This window comes from Geotrypetes seraphini, chromosome 14, assembly GCF_902459505.1.
Source record: "Geotrypetes seraphini chromosome 14, aGeoSer1.1, whole genome shotgun sequence".
NCBI classification, from domain to species: Eukaryota; Metazoa; Chordata; class Amphibia; order Gymnophiona; family Dermophiidae; genus Geotrypetes; species Geotrypetes seraphini.
Window position 1 is genome coordinate 23465025 of NC_047097.1, and position 12478 is coordinate 23477502.

At 43.8% G+C, this 12478-nt stretch overlaps 1 long non-coding RNA gene across 1 annotated transcript; it reads right to left on the reverse strand.

Moving 5' to 3' along the window:
- Positions 1-10664: 10664 nt before the first annotated feature.
- Positions 10665-11857, reverse strand: LOC117348457. The gene is made up of 3 exons (XR_004536991.1): positions 11779-11857; positions 11297-11630; positions 10665-11147 (listed from the first exon to the last, which is right to left on the reverse strand). It is a non-coding gene; the product is annotated as an uncharacterized LOC117348457 (long non-coding RNA).
- Between the last annotated feature and the right edge of the window lie 621 nt (positions 11858-12478).

Below are 12478 nucleotides of genomic sequence, written 5' to 3' on the forward strand. Positions count from 1 at the left end.
CCAGTCCTCCTTACTTGGGAGCAGTAACTACCCTTAGGGGGTCTTGTTACTCCTCCTCTTCCTGCTCTGGCCTCCTCCCCTGGCCCCACCCAGTATACACCCCCCCTCCTTATTTACTTGGGATCAGTAACCACCCTTAGGGGGTCTTTTTACTAACCCAGTACTTGCCCCGAGCTGAGGCTTGAACCCTTATGGGGCCTTGCTACTAACCCAGCACTCTACCGTTGAGCCAGCTGAGGTTTCACATCTATAGCTTTTCGGAACTTCTATTTATCCTTATAAGCTCAAAACATAGTCAATGAAAAATTCATCATTTAGATCCTACTCCTTAGATGAGACTCGAACCCTCAGCCTCCAGTTACTAACCCGGCACTCAACCCTCGAGCCATCCGAGCTTTCACATTGAGAGCTTTTCGGAACTTCTATTTATCCATATCAGCTCAAAACCTAGTCGACGAAAAATTCATCATTTAGTTCCTACTCCTTAGCTGAGATTCGAACCCTTAGCCTCCAGTTACTAACCCGGCACTCAACCCTCGAGCCATCCGAGCTTTCACATTGAGAGCTTTTCGGAACTTCTATTTATCCATATCAGCTCAAAACCTAGTTGACGAAAAATTCATCATTTAGTTCTTACTCCTTAGCTGAGGTTCGAACCCTTAGCCTCCAGTTACTAACCCGGCACTCAACCCTCGAGCCATCCGAGCTTTCACATTGAGAGCTTTTCGGAACTTCTATTTATCCATATCAGCTCAAAACCTAGTCGACGAAAAATTCATCATTTAGTTCCTACTCCTTAGATGAGACTCGAACCCTCAGCCTCCAGTTACTAACCCGACACTCAACCCTCGAGCCATCCGAGCTTTCACATTGAGAGCTTTTTGGAACTTCTATTTATCCATATCAGCTCAAAACCTAGTCGACGAAAAATTCATCATTTAGATCCTACTCCTTAGTTGAGGTTCGAACCCTTAGCCTCCAGTTACTAACCCGGCACTCAACCCTCGAGCCATCCGAGCTTTCACATCGAGAGCTTTTCGGAACTTCTATTTATCCATATCAGCTCAAAACCTAGTCGACGAAAAATTCATCATTTAGATCCTTATCCTTAGATGAGACTCGAACCCTTAGCCTCCAGTTACTAACCCGGCACTCAACCCTCGAGCCATCCGAGCTTTCACATCGAGAGCTTTTCGGAACTTCTATTTATCCATATCAGCTCAAAACCTAGTCGACGAAAAATTCATCATTTAGATCCTTATCCTTAGATGAGACTCGAACCCTCAGCCTCCAGTTACTAACCCGGCACTCAACCCTCGAGCCATCCGAGCTTTCACATCAAGAGTTTTTCGGAACTTCTATTTATCCATATCAGCTCAAAACCTAGTCGACGAAAAATTCATCATTTAGTTCCTACTCCTTAGCTGAGGTTCGAACCCTTAGCCTCCAGTTACTAACCCGGCACTCAACCCTCGAGCCATGCGAGCTTTCACATTGAAAGCTTTTCGGAACTTCTATTTATCCATATCAGCTCAAAACCTAGTCGACGAAAAATTCATCATTTAGATCCTACTCCTTAGATGAGACTCGAACCCTCAGCCTCCAGTTACTAACCCGGTACTCAACCCTCGAGCCATCCGAGCTTTCACATCGAGAGCTTTTCGGAACTTCTATTTAGCCATATTTGCTCAAATCCTAGTCGTTGAAAAAAACGCACAACTTAGATCCTACTCCTTAGCTGAGGCTCAGACCCTCGACCCCCAGTTACTAACCCAGCACTCATCCCTCAAGCCAGCCAGGCTTTCACATCAGGAAGTTTTTGGAACTTCTATTTCATTGTGTCTAGGTGTAAATTCCTGGCGAAGGAAGAAACTATCACCTTCGATGGATGGGAGTGGTGTGATACTGATGCCGGAAAGGTGGTTGAGGGATACGAGGATACCGGCGACCCAACCGTCGTGTGCTCGGTTGTAAACTTTTACTCCGAGTGTGTTGTAGAACAGATTTGTTTTGTGTAATTATGCTTTTGATTACGTTTATGATTATTTTTAGTTTGCAGAGTTGCGGGTTATGGCACGGTTTAGGTATTTAGGTTCGATTGTAGTGTTGTTTAATATAGGAACGTAAGAACTGCCTTAGTGGGACAGACTCCTGTTTCCGCCGCCGGCCATCCCGGGTCCCGAGTACCTAGGTAGATCCCGAGGAGTGACATGGATTTTAGGCTGCTTTTCCTAGGATTTCCCCGAGCCGTCTCAGTAATTACCTATAGACTTCTCTTTGTCAATCGTATCGCTAAACTAATTTTTTCTTTCTTTTCGTCGGTTTAATTATCTCTGGAATATAGGAGTGGACTTTCTCGTATCTATATTCTTACCGTATATACTAGTCGCTTGTTATCACGCTCTCTGCGTCGATCTGTTTTTCCCTGTCCTCTTTTAGACAATCTCTGGACTTGCTGATGTGATCTCCTTTTACTGTGCTCCTAGAGCACTGTTCTTCAACCTTTTGACACCTATGGACCGGCGCAAATAAAAGAATTATTTTGTGGGCTAGTTTCCCGTAAACTATGATTTTCTTCTGTTGTATACTATCAATACCTAACTGTCTGTTTTTAAGATTGTTTTTTTGATGGACATTTGGTCTATTTCCTTCTTCTTGGCTATGCAGATGTCCTTAAGCTCTCAGAGTATATTTATTTAGGGTTTCCCTTTCTGGAGTTCTATGTTAGCTTACAACTTACTTTGGTCTTCCCACATAAGATATCTCGGCTACAATGAAATATAATAGGGACGATCTTATATCTACTGCAAAATCATTATTGCGGTCTTGGCGTTCCCTTCGTCTCTCTCGGTGGGATCCCCGATTTATTCCCATATTCTGCCTTTATTTGCACAAATAAACCCCCACAACTTGCACTTAAGAAACTTACTTCCTGCCTGATTTCTTTACTTATCCTAAAGCTTTTATTATACAACAGGCTGGCCGACGGTTCTCTTCTTACTCAAACTACTGTCCGCCGTGGTTGCAATTAGAATTGTCTTTACTTGATACTTCCGCATCGCTCTTGCCTCTACTAACCTCAGAAGCACCTCTTAGGAAAAATAATCCCGTTATTTCCAACTCTGTTTATTGGATCTAGTTAAACTTCTAGAATTTCTCTTTGGCATAATCCCCATTTTCAGATTGATAACTCTCCCATCTATTGGGCTAAATGGGCCCCGATTAGAATTTGGTTTCTGGGTGATATCTTCAATTTAGCCCTAAAGCTCCTTTCCTTTGCCGAACTTCAAACTACGTTTGCCCTACCGGATTCGGCTCTCTAGAGGGATTTTTAAAAAAATGAAATATCCTCCTTACTCTCACTGCAGATGCTCCTTCCCCGATCTCCTTGTTTTCATCGTTGTCGACAAGGGGACATGTAGCATCGAACATCTACAAATTGTTCGCTAATTCCCTCTTTAATACAGATTATCTGCTGCTGGCTCAGAGAATAAATGCCCCTACTTACTATGCAAGTAATCAGGTTCGAATCCTACCTAGGGGGAAGCCGCTGCTTGCCCTGTATCGGTAGCGTGGAATATTGCTACGCCTTGGGTTTTGGCCAGGTACTAGTGACCTGGATTGGCCACCGTGAGAACGGGCTACTGGATTCAATGGACCGTTGGTCTGACCCGGTAAGGCTGTTCTTAATTTCCTTCCTTCTGAGAAGGCTTGGTCCAAAACTCTTAGAACGATTCCTTCTGCCGACTCGTTACGATCCGTGTTTCTTCTGCATCGTAAAACGAACTGGACGCCTCAAAGACTACATAAATGTTATTTGATTGTCCGTGCTTACAATCTTATCGGAATGACATTTGGTCTGCTGTATGTTCTATTTCTGATATACAATCAAATCTATCCGTTACTATAGTCATCCTTATATCGGAGGCTCCTTCTCTTAAGATTTCTGATACACATCATGCTCTATTTAATACACTCTTAGTTATTGCACTGCGACTAATCTTCTCTCATTGGAAATCATTTGACTCACTAAATATCCACTTTGGTGGCAGTCAGTGCTTTTACAACATTGATGTGAAATGCTAATCTCTAAGTCCTTGCCTCTGCATACTAAAGTCGCTAGGAAATGGGCCATTATTGAGACTTACTTAAATTCTGTGTAGGGAAGTTCACAGGTTGCTGTGAAAACTATCTTTAATGCAGATCCTCTACAACAGTGGTCTCGAACTCAAACCTTTTGCAGGGCCGTATTTTAGATTTGTAGGTATTTGGAGGGCTGCAGAAAATTTTTTAGCCCCTTACATTAACGGGTGCTAGATTTGTAGACGTTTAGTACAATGGGGGGCTGAGGTGTTTCTTTCATTATTTTTTTATGTCTGTCTTTCTTTCTCTCTGATTCTGTCTATCTGTTTGTCTCTTCCTATAGCCTATCTCCCTTCCTTTTACCTCCCCACTATGCAACAGCAGCATTTCTTCCCACCCCCACGGTCTCAAACAGCTTTCGGCAGCACAGCATTCACAACTCAGTGCTCCTGCTTGCTTCGGGCCTTTGTCGCTGCTGGGTAACACCTACTTTCTGTTTCTGTGAAGGCAGGACCCGGCAGTGAGAAAGGCCCAAAGCAAGCAGGAGCAGCGAGTTGAAGCCTCCCTCCTTGCCCTATGTTCCTTCAATGCCTGGAAGCGACTACGGCCATGCTCCGGGGGCTCTAGCGCTGTGCTTCTTCTCCCTCCCCCTGTCTCCGGTTTCGGAGGAACAGAGTCAGAAAGCCGGCAAGCACGGCGTAGTCAGAAGTCAGCCGATGTCAGAGATCAGGAAATCAACTGAAGCAGGCACTTGTTTGTTGTTTTTCAGGCCGCTATACGTTAGCAGCGCGGGACGGAGCCTGGAAACTGTTGAAGTAGGGCGATGGGGAAACCGGCGCAAAGTTCTACTCTACTGTGCATGCGGGGACACGGCACCACGGACCCACCAACTTTGAAGTACTCATGCGCGCTAAGGGAATTATTATAGCGGATGACAATTTTGCATGAGGTAAATCTTCCCCCACCCCCCTCGAAGGCCTGCATGTTCCCCAACTAAGACTGGAAGGCCAGAGGGGAAGCTGGAGGAGGATGCAAATGAACACAGCCTACAGAGAGGATTGTTCCTGTAGTGTTCCTTGCAGGCTGCCATTGGACTCTGCAGGACGTTCCCTCTGCCACAGTCCCGCCCCTCTGGATCGTTACAGCATCGGCAATCCTCTCTGCAGGCTGCGGTAATTAGCTGAAACTAAGACCGGAAGGCCAGGGGGGAAGCTGGAGGATGCTGCAAAGAGTGGGCAGCACTAGTACAGACCACAGGCCGCAAAATAGTAAGTATGTGTATATAAATGTAAATCACTTTGATTGTAACCACAGCAAGGTGGTGTATCAAATCACTCCCTTTGGCTTTTTTTTCTTTTCTGTTTTTAGAAAGGGAAAACTGATATGTTTAGGCCTTTCAGTCCAAGGATGCTAAATGCTGGGCCACTGTTTGGAGGTACCAGAGAGGCTGGGGGTCTCAGCTCTGTAGCAATAACGGTCTCTTGGTTTATTTTTTTTACAGAAGCTGTACTGCTTCTTTTTCCTAATATTGCACAGTGTCTGTAATGGACCACCATAAGCCTGCTTGATGGCAAACCCATAGGCAGGCTATGAAAATCATGAAACCTACCTGCTTCTGCTAAGGTCCAACTGACTGCCATGATAGTCCTCAGTGTGGGAAAACACTCTCCAGGGATTTAAAACAAAGTTGGACAAGTTCCTGCTCAACTGGAACATACGCAGGTGAGGCTGGACTCATTTAGAGCACTGGTCTGACCCAGCAGCGGCAGTTGTTGAAATGTAATCTACCTGCTAGCAGAGTTAGGCCAACTCCCTGCTTCTTCTTGAGCTTCTCGCCGCTGCCTTTTTACTAAACAAACTGTTCAGGATATCTGCCTTATTTCTGGATCAAGTTGCATAATTGGTCAAAAAGAAATGGCTATGTGATGTGACTTTTAGACCAATGCTGACTTTCTTGCACACTCATCTCTCCCCTACCCGTTCCCTCTCTTGCCTCTGAATTTGTGTGTATTTGTTTGAAATTTGCCTAGGACAGAGGCTCTCTATTCAGTCCTCGGGACGCACCCAACCAGGATATCCATATGCATGTGACCCAAGGACTGGGTCGAGAACCTCTATATACACAACAAATGAAATGAAACGTTCCTTTCAGGGTAATTCTATACTTTGGCCCCAGCACTTATCTGTATCGGAGGCACAAAATTAGCAGGTACTATTTTGAGGCCCTCGGTATATTACCATTGTTCTGGAACGTTGTCCGCCTCACTGCTGTAACCTCACGCAAGCTCTTTCTTGCATCTGTACGTGATTGTGAAGTGGAGTGGAGACGACAATCGCGTAGACGTAGGAAAGCGCTTGCGTGGTTACAGCAGTGAGGTGGGCAACATTCTAGAACATGCAGAAAGTGAAAAACGATCAAACTTCACTTTCTGCACATTGCACTGCTTTTACCTCATGGCAAAGTTGTCATTTCTTTAATAAGACATTAACTATTTTTTTCTGCGGCCCTTCAAGTACCTACAAATCCAAAATGTGGCCCTGAAAGGGTTTGAGTTTGAGACCGCTGTACTAAGGCCAGTACTGAGCAGACTTGGTGTAGATTGCAATTCAGTTTAGAATGGGCTTGGGGAAGGGGGGTCCTAGATCAATGCAGCACAACAGTGTCAGTGCGATGAATCTGATTCAGCATTTCTGGGGAGTGATGCCTCTCCTACCCTCCCTTGTGTTGCCCCCTGGAGCAGCAGGGTGAGTCTGGGAAGCAGGTGGTGGTTGGCAGGGAGCTCAGGCCTGGGGGGAGGGAGGAGCTGCCACCAGAGCTTTTAGCTGCTAATCGAATATATGCATAAAGGTGATGCGAGCAATGAATTGCTGCCTGAAGCCCAGCCTCCCTGCAATAAAACAGCCATGATGAATCGTCCCAATCCAGTGCTTGGGACGGCTTCAGGAGCCCTAGCAATTTAGAACATGAGGTCGGTGCTGGGCACACTTTCACAGTCTGAATCCCACAAAAGTTTCAGATGGTTTGGATAAGTGAAGTGAGTTTATTTATCTAAAATATTTATTATCTGTCTAAATCCTAGGCGGCTTACTTCAGAAACTTTTCAAATTCAACCTTACCCTCCTTACTGGGGTGCATAACCAGCCACACGTTATTTGCAAACTTCTGACGTTTCTTGTATCTAAATGTCATCCTACAACCTTCACTGCCATACTCAAGATGTACCACATATTCAATCCATACCAATAGAAAATGATTTCTAGGACCAAAAAGACAGACTGAATTCTTGCATGTGATTTATTTCTCTTTCCTCTTGTCACTTTCATGTGAGAACAGAGAGTCATCCTATGAGCTGGGAGGGAATTCTACAAATTACAACGGCCAAAAAAGGACTCAACAGAAGAGGACAACAGTGCCCGGTACAAACAGGGGATGGGTGGATTAGGTGCCACTCCCCCCTCACCCATTGTACAAGACAGAAACCAGTTCATTCTACTGGTTTTTCAAAAAGGAAAAAAAAAATACCTGACAGATATGTGGAAGTACTCTCAAATTGAAATGTATTACCACCCCATCTGTATAGCACATTCCTTGGTTCCTCCTCTGTGGTCCACTTACGCATCCTATGATGTATATTAGAAAACGCAATTGTCATTTATTCACTACATTCAAGTCTCTGTAAGAGGTGTATTTTAGAAGGATTTGGCAACAGAAACGCAGCATAGATAAATATACAGTATATATATGTATTTTTTTATATATATATATTAAAATATACAATTATAAATACCAACAGGTCTCTTAATATAGGTTCACAGTAACATTGGAATTCAAGGAAAATAAGGTAACATTAGAGTCCTTGCCCTGGGACTGAGATAGGAGCGAGGTGGAGTGCCCTTGAACATTAGAGATACTGTTGTGTATAACCACCTTTCTCTCTGCAACCCCTGTGGGGGTGGGGGTGGGGAGGGAATAGTAAACAAAGCGGAAGAAAAAGGAACAGAGAATAGTCAGGAGCTCAGTCTGTATGCCTCACGCGTGTGCTTCCATTGCCTCCCTTAAGTTTCTTTTGCTGCGTCTACCATGCGGCCTGCAAAGAATCAGGTGACTAGTCCTCCAAGAATTTGGTCATCAGCCAGTTGTCATCTGCAGCAGTCATAGAAGTTTGTCACTAGTGGATGGCGCTCGGCTAGCGGCTAAACTGTTGAAAAGCCCAAAGGCGTCTAAATTTCTCACTTGGTTGATGTGTTAATTGCTCAAAAAAAGTGTTTCTCAACTTAGTCCCGCTGGACTCCTAAAACACTAAGTACATATTTTTTCTGTATCAACCCCACCCAAAGTACACAAACATATTTTGAGCACATTGATCATAGATACAGGACCCCCCAAGACCAGACTTGGCCCACATTGGAACAATGGGACTTCATAAAGCTAAACTACAGCCCCTGGTTTATCTTCTCTGGCTTTCAACAGAGCTTATCAATTAATTCTCATGCCCTGAGAGAATGCCTGCTCTTCTCCTGTGTCTAGTGACCATAGCACAAAGCACATATTTTTTCAGATCAAAATGTTATCCTGGATTTGTGTACCTGGTTTGTCCAATTGTGATTTTATATAGCCACTCATAAACCTTCTCCTCTGCCCTTGGATTAAGTCCTTATCTTATCAATAAATCCCTAACTAGTAAAATCCTGAGCCATGGTAAGAAAGTGGAGTAGCTAGTTTTTTTGTTGTTGCTAAAATTTCATGCTTGCCCATTCCACCACATACCTGTCCATTTTTAATAGACTGCCCCTCCCCCCACATCAATCCCCCCTTTGGATCCTGGTTTGACTACTCAAAGCAGGGTTCACACCTAGGCCTTCAGTGATCTTACCTTGCTTCACGCTGGGGTTGTGTTGGGTATGACCTATCCTATGGATCAGCGTAAGGTTGGGAGTCACTTTCTGCAAACATATCCTTCCAATGCCAATTAGACAGGACAAACTACAACACACAACCAGAAAGACAAATGCCAGACCTAGTAAAATACCCACTAGGCCTTTTACCTATGATAGATTAGGCAGCCATGCAGTTAGCCAATTAAACCAGCCTTTATCCTCTACCTTAAATTGTTCCCAGTTCTGCAATGCTTTGGCCAAAGATGTTATATGTGCTTGTTGGTCAGAGAAGGCATTAGGAATATAAGTACAACACTCCTGACCAATGATGGCAAGGAGATAGTCAAGTGCCATCCGATGTTGGATGGCTACAATAGGTGTTGCTCAATCTCTAGTGAATGTGATTGAGTAACTGCCGTTGTTTCATTACCCATAGTTTCAATAAGGGTGGATAACTGTCTTGTAATTTGGATTAACCTACCTACTCCATAAGCAAGTATAAGGATCATACCGGAGCATTTCTCTTTGATCGGGTAGAAGGTAATTCAGAAAGGATTCCCATAGGGGGTAATAGAAACACAATGTAACAAGTCCCTGACTTTAACTTAACCATTTCAAGATGTTGCCTCCAGAATTTCTAAAGCTAAAGTTTTTATAATAATTTTATATGCACATTTCATATGTAAAGACACACCCAAAATTCACACACATAATCAAACACACAGTCTGGGGCCCCAAACACACCACACTCATATCTATCACATATTCAATAAGTACTATTAAGGTACATATATTCAAAAATGTGAAACCCTATATCTCCCCAAGCCAAACTGCGAGGTCTAGCATTAATTAGCTTGCTAGGGCAACGCAGCGAACAGCTCGGGAAAACCGCACTGTGTTTTAAACAAAGAAGAATGGAAAATGTATACATAAGGTAAATATATGATCTATTTAGTTTCCCTAAGTCCAGTTTAACCAACAAATTGCTTAAAGAGTACCCATGGTATGCTTGATTTCGCAGCTGAGAAACCAAGCAAATCCTATCCACTGTCCTAGATAAAGCCTTCTCCAAGTAATTTATGTGAATTTGCTGGCCAAGTAAACATAAGTACAAACAGAAGAGCTTCCAAGGAAGCACAGGTTATAGAGATACTCTGGACACACCGGCACTCTTGGGGTATAAAGGTCAGGAAAATGCAAAGAAAGACAGTATCGCAACTAGAAAAGATTAAAACTTAGATATGTAAGGCACATCAAAATCCTTAGATATCCCTAAAATAAGAGAACCTCAATATTACTAAACTTAGAATATTTCTCTATACCCAGAAGTATTGGGCATAGTAACCTAGAATTGAATGCACTAAGGTGTAGAATAAATGCAAAGTGTAAACCCTATGAAACCCAAATACATGCATAAAGGTGATGCGAGCAATGAATGTACACAGGACATATTTCTTCTTCTCTGAGTGCGGTGCAAGAACCAAATTCTCAAAATAAAATTAAATCGTTAAAACAACTCAAGATAATAATAAAAATGTAAAGCACTGCCACATGTGTGCCAGGCCTATAACCTACTACAGGTGTCACAGTACATATAAATACAGGATAAACAAATAGTTCCTGGCAATACCTGTAGAGGATCCTTTGAAGATCTGCAGTGCTACTATAAATAGCTTGCATGGTATAGGTGTATTTTTTGGGAGAAAAGCAATCATAAATCAAGTGTTTCTAAACCATAATACAGGTTTGTTAAATTATATAAACACAAGAGTTACATAATTAAGAGAAAAATGTGAAAAAACAGATAAATTACATAAACCCAACATTAACACCTAAATAGAGTAAAATCTCTTAACAATAATGTATCATAAAACATATGAAAACAATTGACAATATAATAACAATAAAAATGTAAAGGAAGGTGTGGACTAGCTGGTAACTCTTCTGACGGTAGATTCGCAACAGTCTCTCTGCTTCTCAAATTCTCAACCGTAGGAGTGAGCGTGATCAGGAGTAAACCAAAGTTATTATCTTGATGTCTTGTGAAGCTTTAAAGGTATGCATGTGTCCTTTTGATTGGAGTCATAAAAGGTCAGAGAAATATGACTGTCCATAGATTTCATGTATGCAGTCTGGATCGGTCCCCTGTCTGCCTGATGCAATCTGCAGTCCTCAGCTTCTACCATCTACAACATAATCAGAAGCAAAACCACATTAATACAATTTCCAAGTGACCAAAAGGCAAGGGGCTTCCATCTTCCAGGGGTAATTTAAAATGGAGTCATAGTAATTCTAGGTAATACAGCTGGCACATATTGGTGTCTGATGTTTGTACCTATATGGATAAGAAGCATAGGGAAGTGGTCAGTAGGTTTTAGTATTTTATCGAGAGAGGTGGTGACGTCACGAATCCTGGCTCCAGGGAGACAGCAGACCTCCCTCGACTGCAAATCTGGTCTACAAATTGGACCCTCGGTTCCTCGCAGCATGGAGTCCCCGATGACTACCACTCTGCGCTCCTTCCGGGGGGGATGATCAGCGTGGTTTGGAGTCAAAGTTGTGCGCTGGGTGTCTTCCCGAGCTTCTTCCGCTACCTCCTCGGTAGTAATATCCTGCAAGACGTGGTATCTGTTGTTCAGATTGAGTTGTGGTGAAGAAGTAGAGCTGCCCTGTTTGGGACAAAAAGAAGAAAAAGGAAGTGAGAAAAGGGGGGGGGGGGGGGTTCTACGTTTTCCCGTGGAGGAGGTTACCAGCTGCCAGGGACCGGTATCTCCTATCATTTCTTGCACCCCGATCGTGGAATTTATAACTGGAGACCTGGGTGTCTCGAGGATGGATCTGTCATGGGTCAGCTCTGCCAAATGGGAAACCTCCTTGATGGCTTCGTCGATGAAGACCTCATCCTCCCTGATGCTCCTCAAGCGTCATAGTAATTCTAGGTAATACAGCTGGCACATATTGGTGTCTGATGTTTGTACCTATATGGATAAGAAGCATAGGGAAGTGGTCAGTAGGTTTTAGTATTTTATCGAGAGAGGTGGTGACGTCACGAATCCTGGCTCCAGGGAGACAGCAGACCTCCCTCGACTGCAAATCTGGTCTACAAATTGGACCCTCGGTTCCTCGCAGCATGGAGTCCCCGATGACTACCACTCTGCGCTCCTTCCGGGGGGGATGATCAGCGTGGTTTGGAGTCAAAGTTGTGCGCTGGGTGTCTTCCCGAGCTTCTTCCGCTACCTCCTCGGTAGTATATCCTGCAAGACGTGGTATCTGTTGTTCAGATTGAGTTGTGGTGAAGAAGTAGAGCTGCCCTGTTTGGGACAAAAAGAAGAAAAAGGAAGTGAGAAAAGGGGGGGGGGGGTTTTCTACGTTTTCCCGTGGAGGAGGTTACCAGCTGCCAGGGACCGGTATCTCCTATCATTTCTTGCACCCCGATCGTGGAATTTATAACTGGAGACCTGGGTGTCTCGAGGATGGATCTGTCATGGGTCAGCTCTGCCAAATGGGAAACCTCCTT